Source organism: Copadichromis virginalis, linkage group LG9 (genome assembly GCF_057382275.1).
Source record: "Copadichromis virginalis isolate Kocher_CV1m ecotype Utaka linkage group LG9, C_Virginalis_male_GT1.1, whole genome shotgun sequence".
Taxonomy (NCBI): Eukaryota; Metazoa; Chordata; class Actinopteri; order Cichliformes; family Cichlidae; genus Copadichromis; species Copadichromis virginalis.
The window spans coordinates 27,465,150-27,474,874 of NC_140626.1; positions in this window are offsets into that span (position 1 = coordinate 27,465,150).

The window sequence follows — 9,725 nt, forward strand, 5'->3', positions numbered from 1 at the left end:
AGTCCAAGATCCCTCACAGTGTTACCGGAGGTCACGGTGATCAAGAGTAGGTATCTGGTTAGACGCCATGTTTGTAAGATTTTTAGGGCGACTACAATAACCTCAGTTTTATCTGAATTTGGAAGCAGGAAATTAGAGGTTGTGGAGGTTTTTAAGTGTTTAACCCTTTACAGCCGATCGGAGCGGGCACGCTCTGTTTTGCGTAACTATTTTTAAATCCCGGTAGCTCTGCAACCAAGTAAGCTAGCGCAATAATTTTTTTTGCATATGAAACTGGAGGAGTTGTACTTACATCTTATGCCATCAGCTTGTCCTCGGTCACAGTTTCCTTCCACATATAGCTTTGCAAAAACTGCATAAAAATCACTTGCAGCAACAAAAACATGATATTCCAGAAACACGCTTCGCCGATCCATCAGCTGTTTGTAACACTTCCTACGTCCATCAGCGCGAATGACCGCATGACCTGCCCGAAACCGGAAGTGACGTCATTTTGCGGAAATGTAGTTTTTTTACGATCGGGGCCTTATGAGCTTGTGTTTTACTTGTTATGTGTTTTAAAAAGTTATGTTTGACTTTATGACTTTCTGTGTCGTTTCTGGGATGCTTAAGACTCATATTGCACTGCTGGAAATAGTTTATTTTGATGCATATGCTGTTATTTTGCAAATTTGCACTATAATATTTATTTTCGTTTTTCCTGCAGTATATAAAAATTGGTGTATTTCAAAAATAAAACTATGAAGACACTCAAAATAAATTTCCTGTGGTGGGAAACTAGTTTGTGTAACTTTTTTGTATTTACAGTTTTGAGGGATAAGCCTCTTAAATTTCTCTAACTAGAAATATATGTTAAAAAAACAAAAACGATTTTCAATTTTTTTGTAGTTTATTGCACTTTTTTGCAATTTATGTAATTACTATGCACCTAATGCAGACATATTATTAAAGTTTGGGCTATAATGGTTGTATTGATGTATAGCAACTTGAAATGCTCCCAAAAATGGCTCCACAGCATGTAAAAATATAATATAAGCTCTGGCGAACTTGGTTCTATGGTAGGTCTTAAAGGGTTAACAATGTGGCACTAATACTGGAACTGCAAAGGTCACATTCATTTCACAGGTGCAAGTTCTAAAAGTCATAGTCGTTTCAACAGAGTGATTCTTTAATCTCCTAAGACCCGAACTCTTTCATGGCATTCGTTTTTTATTTCTCTTTGCTTTTTGGGCTGATTGGGACCTGATGAACTTAAAAATAAAGAATTACCAGATTTTTTTTTTACCTGATTTTTGTTTCTGAGAAAAATGAGATCCACGTATTTAGTATTTAGTATGTATAGCGCTTTACTAGTCCCTAAGGACCCCAAAGCGTATGAGGACATTCGTTTTAAATTTCGATAGAACAGTGGCAGTATAATGTCCTCGTATGTGGATATCAGGCCCTTGTAGAGCAACATTTTGTATTTTGATCTAGACAACCCAAAATGTGATGTTCACATATGTGGACACCAGGTCCTAGGAGGTTAAGTAACTTGTAACTTTACTTTGCAATGTTACAGATGTTCTGCTACTAGGAAGCTCAAATCCAAGGTCAGAATAGAAGTCAAAAGGTCAGCAAACATAATATCAAAACTGCATTTCTTACATGATACAGTTGCAGTTCATGTTAGGCCAAAACTGGATGGATAGTTCAGGAAGAGTGTCCGTCTGCTGAAAATGAACACCTACTCTCATTTAGGAGATATTTACCGAAATTCAAGGACAAAATTAATTTCGGCCACTTCTGGTTTTAATAAAGAACATTTGGTCTTAGAACTGACACAACAGCAGTATCATCAAAACAGGAGCCGGCCAACGCATCCTTTTCAGTTTCAGTAACCAAAAATTTGTAACAATTTGTTTCAGAAGCATTTTGGCTGTAAATCAGTGTTATCAGAGTAATGAGTAACTCATGTCCATCCAATCTGCTATCTGTAGCTGAACAGCTGCAGAGGGAAAGTTTAAAAGTGTGTGCTCAGTCAATTACACTTTCACAGAATAAAATCAACATAACTGGCGATTTAAAAATTAATCTCTCTCTGAGGGTTCGCTAAAGAGGACGCTGATGGATGAAGCTATGATATCATATTGCTTGATTCTGACACATAAGATATGTTTTTACAAGAAAAAAAATATCTATATAAAGATGTTTTTCAATAAAGTTTTGAATGTGTCGACTGCACTGAGTTATTCTTGCTTAATCAAAATGATCCAACTCAGATTAAAACTCTAGAAAACTGGAGCCATCTCATATCTATTATCTTTCTTTAGAGCAGAACAAGGCTCAGAGCATGTACTCTCACGCTCACACAGTTTCTTCTATAAAAAGTCTCATATCTCATATTGCTTTGTGTGTTTGTGGGGATTGTAGCTGCCAAAACAAATGTGCAGTAAATTACATTTCCTTAGATGTTTTAGTTGCTGATAGTATAAATTCGTCAAATACAGTAAAATGCACAGTATCTCCGTACATGTACTTGTGTTTAGTAACTTTAAGACAAATGTCTTGTCATGACATCATGCCAGATTTCAGCCCTGGGAATGTAAATTCTCTCCCATTAAATATGTTGGATTTAATCTGACTTTTTCTCACATCATCTATCAGTGACCTAGTTTCTTTTTCAGATAAGACCGATTGCTTTTTTACCATTTTTCCCGAAAAATCCTCCAAACTTCTATTTTGTGGTATGAAAAATACAAAACTTCAGGTTCTGCTAACAAATGTCCACTATCATACAAGAGGGGGAAAAAAATGATTAATTTTTTTCGATATTTTTTCATTCCATTACAGCATCTGCTGCCCTGCTGGTTTGCTTTTTGGCTGTGGATGATTATGCACGGTGAGTGTGTGACTGAAATCATGAAGTCTGACAGCTGCAGGTTAGCCTACGATTTTAACAAAAGTCATGAAGCGTGTGGGAGTGCTGGCTGAAGACGTATTGCTGTGAAAGCTCTTGGGGTGTGATATTAAAGGGTTTTTTATTTATTTATTTATTTACTTATTTTGTGACACATATTTCCAGACACTGATAAAAAAGGAGAGGGACTGCGGCATTATCTGTGAAATGCACGTGTTAAACCAGGATGAAGCCAGAATCTTCTTTAACGCCACTGGTATGACTGTTTGCGTAATTAGCTTCAAGTGTCATTGCTCGTTTTTACCTGTTGGGCTCACCAGATGGCTGGAGATCATTCACAGTGTCAGGTAAGTTGTCCATCCCAGACAGTTATTATCTTTTCGATGCTATATTCTCTGAGGGGCATCTTTAAATGTTTACTGTTCATTACAGTCCCCTGCTTGGTAAATCCATCACCTGGTGCCTCCAAGGCTTAAATGAACTGAACGAGGGTTTTCAAATATTATTTGACCCGGGTCTCAGTCTCGGCTGTGGGAGCATGAAGCAGCATAGCTGATATCTCATTAGGGATGGACTAGAGGTCAGGGTGAAAAACCACTGCACTCGTCACCTGCGGGATGACAAATGAAGCCCTTCATGAGCCACAGGACGGGAGGAGATGGGAGAAAGAGAGAGAAGGGAAAGTCAGAGCATGAGAAATCGACAGATGGGAGATGACAGCGAAAGATACAAGCAAGAGAAACTCAAGACTGACTCTTGTTATTTGTCTCTCCTGGTGCTGTAACATCTTTCATTTTTACATATTAAGTTTTGTTCTGTTTTAGCACCATTTTCACAAATGTACAATAGAAGCACGAGCTTCCCCTAAGGTATGGTTTGTCTGTTTGATTAATGAAAGCACTCGACATAGGCAGCTGAACACTTAAGGGATTCGTGCTCAGAAGAAAATTGATTACCTTTAACTAGAAAACAATGGCGAATAGGGAAGCGTAATGACTGGGCCCCTGTTTTTAGCTTCAAGATCATTACAGGAAATCAGTCCAGGTAAAGTAATCACAATGTTTTGTAAAGCTCTGATATTAATGGTTCTTATAAGTGCATGTAAAACATCACTAAAAATACTTTCTTCTTTCGGCAGAGTAATTACTTGCATCATACAACAAAATAAAACACTAATACCACGGAGATGAGAGTCTAGCCCTGTACGGCTTTCAAACTTCCAAAGTTTGCAGTCACGTTGGAAAAATAAGGCACTTGGATCTTAAACTTTCAATCACATAAGCTGTTTAGGGGATTAATCAGTGTTAATTTGCAGAGCGGTTTCAGAAGCAACCAGTAACTCATCTTTCTCTAGCTCTTTACCTTACCGGGTCGTACAATTAGAATCAGGCTGTCCTGGATTAAACCAGCCCTTCTTTTCCCCACCTCATTAGACCCATCGGCTCTGCTAATGGACCTTGTGATGAGCTATTGATCTACAGCAAGGTGTCTGAGGAGCTAAGTGTGAGGGCTAAAAGCAAAACACTAAAAAAGAAGAAGAAAAAATAAAATATTCTCCAAAGTAATGTAGGAGGCATTTTAATAAGGTTATTAATAAAAGGTTTGCCCAGGTTACACCACTTAAAATCTGAGCTAATTTTTTGAAAACCGGGACCTTTGAATCCACACAAAGGAAACAGAAGCAAAGCAAGCTCTTCATCGCTTTCATCACCACTGACTTTATTTGCTCAAATTATGCCAGTCTCTAGACTTTATCAGCATTAGCTAACTGTCATGTAAGTCAGGACATTTCTAAAAAGCACCTCCATATCCAGCTGACCTTAATCCCTTTTTCTTAATCTGATTTGTTTTAAAGAGGATATATTCAGATTTTGGCAAAGTTTCCATTTTTAGAGTGCACAGTACTGTGCAAAAGTCTTGAGCCAACCCCTTTTCTTTATATTTGTTTTAAGTGATTTTGATCAATAGTTCTCCAGGCTTTCTGAAGGTCTCTGAGCTTTTCTTTGGACATTGGCTACTTTTACTGTCATTTTCAGTCTAATCCTTGGACCTGACCATTTTCAGATGAATGTTTTTTTTACTTTTTATCATTTTTCAAGCTACTTAACAATGACTGATGAATCATTCAAGCATTAAAAAGGCACCTAACAAGGAATGGACCAGTGCTGTGTCTAAACACAACAGATAACTTAGCAAGTAATTAAATTGCATCTTTAGGCTCTTTATTACTAGCCTTTCATAAAAACATATAATTTGTTCCCATTTCTTCAGTTTAATCTATGAAAATGACAAAGATAATTCTCTTTGACAGGCATAAAAATAATGTTTTTGCAACAACAAGATGAGTCACTATGAGGCATCGGCGTAACTTTGTGCTGAACATTGGGGGGGTCAAGATCTCAGTCTAAATAAATAAATACATCTTCGTAAATTCCCAGATGATTAAAAATGCAAGTATTTTGCTGGTAATAACTGAAACGTGTAAAGAAAATCAACAGCCAATTTATGCAAGGTAATTCATAATTTTATTGGGGGGGGGGGGGGGGGGGGGTTATACTGGTTGGGTCTGTTTATTGGGGGGGGGGGGGTCATAGCCCCCTAACCCCCTGGAAATTACGCCCCTGCTATGAGGCTTTAGCTGCAAAAATGATGCGCAGTGTGTCCTTAAAAAAACGAACAAGTGAGAACCTGAACCTGAGTGATACGTCTGGACCTTTTGCTGGAGCCTCATCAGAAAGTCTCAGTGAGCGCAGACCTCAATATTATTGAAACAGTGTGGGCTCATCTTTAGAGAGAACAAAAAAAAAAGGCAGCCAACATCCAAAGAAGAGCTTTGAATGTCCTTCAAGAAGCCTGGAGAACTATTCCTGAAGACTACTTAAAGAAGTAATAATAATGTGTATGTGTTAGTCCCCGTAGGAAAATTACTCCTCTGCATTTAAGCCACCAGTGCAGCGCCCGGGGAGCAGTGTGTAGGGACAGTACCTTGCTCAGGGGTACCTCAGGGTAGCTGTTCAGTGACCGACTTACCTACTGAGCTATCCCTGCCCCAAGCTTACCACAATGCATGCTGGCAGTGAAGGAGGAGGGCTGTGGTTGGACTGCAACCGGTGATTTGATAAATTTTTTTAAATGATTACAGGTAAAAAAAAAAAAAAAAAAAGATCATTAAAAACATAAAACAGTGCTGGCGGCCGCTGTCTGTCCTCTGAGCAAAGCTGGATTTCAACCAGAAAAGTTGTTAGACGCAGCGCTGCTGGGGTTTAACGAAGCACCATCCACCTACAATCACCACACTGTGTGTGTGTGTCAAAGTACGAACAGCTGTGTGGCGTAGGAGCAGCTCCTACTGCTTCAGGTTCCAGACATGCTGCTCTCTTATGTGTGTGGATTTTTTGTTAAAAACTAATTGAACAAGACTTTTTTTGTCAAATCTGACAACCCTACTCCAAACAACCTGAACAAAACAAAACTGGCCATGTGAAGGTAAAGGTCACGACGTGTGTAAAGGTTAATGTTAATCGATCATTAACCCTTCCACGAATGCTTGTTTGTCAACATGTCCTTTCCCCTTTTCTCCAAATAAATGGCGATTAATTTAACCTTTAACAACCTTAAAAGGAAAAAATTTGAATCAAATACCATCAAGAAAGTGCCTTACTCTGTGAAACTCCTCCTCGGCTTTGTGATATTGGCTATTAGTGATGAGGTTTTTCATTTCCGGGAGAGGATCAGATGAATTACGGGGCAGAGTGAGTGATGATGGTAATTAGGATTTGGTTGTCCTTTCTCAACCTCTGCTCTTCAACCTTCTTCAGGACCTGTGAGGACTTTTTTCTCTCTTGGGCCACTTCTGAATGAAAGATTAATAACATCCATCAAAAGGTAATTATTAATAAGACTTCAGACTTGTATGAACTGTCATCCTGGAGGAGAAGACTGATATTTTTTGATTATTCCATGCGAGGCTGTTTACAGCCTTTCATCTATCAACAGACGAGAATAAAATAAGCAGTTTTGTGTTATACGCAGCCTGTAATTATTCCGAATTTCATCGATTTACTTTATATCCAGCTTGGCCAGACTTCCCACAGGTTATTGATACAGATATCCTGGCTCCAATTTGATTCTAGTGGTTCAAACACAGCTCTATTATATTTCCTACAGTTCTCCATTTATTCATTGTGTGCTTTCCCTGCTGCTCAGGAAGATTTGCAAGGCAGTAGAATTTGATCCCTCCCAGAACAAATTGAGATGTACTGTACTTGCAGCGCTCAGCAGTAGGGCTATCCAGCAGCTCAGAGAAGCCATGTTGTGCTGACTTGACTTGAGCGCTCACCTCAGTGCGTGCGCCTACACAATGGAGCTTCACTTCCATGTTTTTGTGCAAAGACTTGTGCATGTGTGTAAGAGTTTACAGGGTACATTTAAAAAAATAAAAAAAACACCTGATGTAAGTGTGGCTCTGCATAAATACACTTTTATGGATGCAAAAAATGAGGGAAGCCATTATTCAGCTGCTAACCGCGGAGACGTTTAGTGCCTGAAAAATCCGACACCGGTATCTCACAGCTTTTCTCCCAGACAGTGAAAGCAGTGGGCAGGCTAAATCTGGATTTTAGACACATAAACACCTCTGAGAGTCAGCCAGGGGCCTCGGAGTTCATAGATTTGATGTTGTGAAGCCCTCTCCACCCCCTCCCCACACTCTATCTCATATACACCATCAGGCTGTTTCTCAGCCTCCTTCCCAGCGTCCCTCTCCTTCTTTCTCCTGTCCTCCCTGCTCACCTTTTCTCATGATTAGATTGACTGGCTTTGTTTTGGGCCCTGCAGCTCGGGGCTAAAGAACCACTATGAAGGGGAATTGCCTTTAAACAAGATGAGGTTTGTCTCAGCTTGTCAGCCCTCGGTTTAAACCACAGGGTATTCAGAGTGCATTGCAGCACATCGCCTCTATGCGTTATCTCTGGCCTCTGGCCAGTTGAGGTAGATCAGTTCTCTCCGGTTTACTATTTTTTGCCTTTATTTGTACCGCATGACCGCTGTGGCGAGATCAATCAGTGGACGAAACTGAGACAAAATTAAAATAATCTATAATCTATACTGGTGGCAAATTCAAAATCAAAGCACACGATCAACAGCGTCTGATGCTGATGTGGCAGTGGGTTATCCTGAGGGTTCTTCTTGTATGACCGTTATGGGCGTCATGGTGAGGAATGGATGCACTTACAGAGCGAATAACACAGCAGTATGTCAGTGGATTTATGCTTACAGTTGCCTCGCAGGCAAAGCGCCACTACCTTCTTCCTTTCTATTTTTTCCCTTACCCCTTGGCTTGTTTCCTTGGGATTCATATCAATTTGTCCTCATTTTGCCTCGTCCTGTGGTAGCGGTGTGAAAGCTGAGATGCAGACATGGAAAGAAGATGTGTGTGTATCTCTGTGTGTGTTTGTTTGTGTCAGGCGGAGGGAGAAAGAGCTCCGAGGAGAAAGGAAAAGAAAAAGTGAAGCAGTGGCGAAGGTGGCAGGTGGAGGGAGGTAGTCTGGGTTTCTTTCCATGTCACAGGAAGAGTGTCTGGCCTGTAACAAAATGCCAAGCAAATGAGGACGGATCAGGGGGCCGAGCGTAAGCCTCTCTGAGCCCCCATTACTGAGTGCAGAAGACGGATGGGAGTGCTCTTTGTGAGAGAGAGAAAAGAAACACATTAATACACACCCTCGTGTGTACATTGGTTTCAAGGACACTGTCATCTACACAAACACACAAATATACACCGCATACAGTGGAACAGAGATGGGAAGAAATGGAGATGGATAGGAGATAAATTACTACAGTCCTTGGAGAGTACACAAACAGAATAAAACTCTCGATTGACGATGTATATCTAAAGTCATCAGGCAGAAAATAAAAGCTCGAACGAGATATTCACATAACCCAGCAAACGTCTTACTACTAATATCAGTGGGCTTTGTTCATTTCCAGATTGCAACTCATCTGCATCCATTACTGTACCTAATCATGATGAATGGCAAAAGATAATGTGATAAATTTTTATCTTGAAATTTTAAATAGTCATTTGGCATCTCGTCACACGCGAGCATGCAACTCTTTTTATTATTAATGTTTCTGGTCAATGGTTTCCATCAAAAGGAGAATAGAGGAGCAGAAGCAGCTGAACGAGCGAGATTTATGGAGCAACCCTGGCAGTAGTGGGCTCATATCAAACGGCACGACAGCAATCAAGCCTTTTACAATGGCTGAACATCAGGCGGTTCTCACAGGGTAATACAATACCCATATCACCCCTGCTGAGGGGAAAAGAGGTCAGCAAGGTTTCAGCTTATTCACTGACTATTCTAAAGCACTTATACCAACTGCTGTTTATATCAAGTTTTAATGGACGCACACAAAGCCTTACATCAGTTCAAATCAGTGAGGTGGTAACTACAAAGCTACACTTGAACAACTGCACATTAACTTATAATTTCATAATGCATCTTCCACCATAAAAATTAAACACAAACTCTCTAGTTGCTTTCCTCCCGCCCCCTAAATAACTTCTCACCTAAACCTCTCAGAACCACAGGTAACGGCTTAGACCAACGAGGACACTTGAACCATTAAACTCAAAAGCATAAAGTATGTACTGTAATTTTTCACATCTAACATTGAGCACAGAATTTCATGTGAAAAGACGTCACATTTTACATTTGTATAAATGCGCCGAATTTTACCTTTCTGTAAAGAAGGTTTGATGCACATGGTGCACTCAGCTGTAAACAAACTAAAGGCTGGATGGAAGATATATTTTCTGAACACAAAA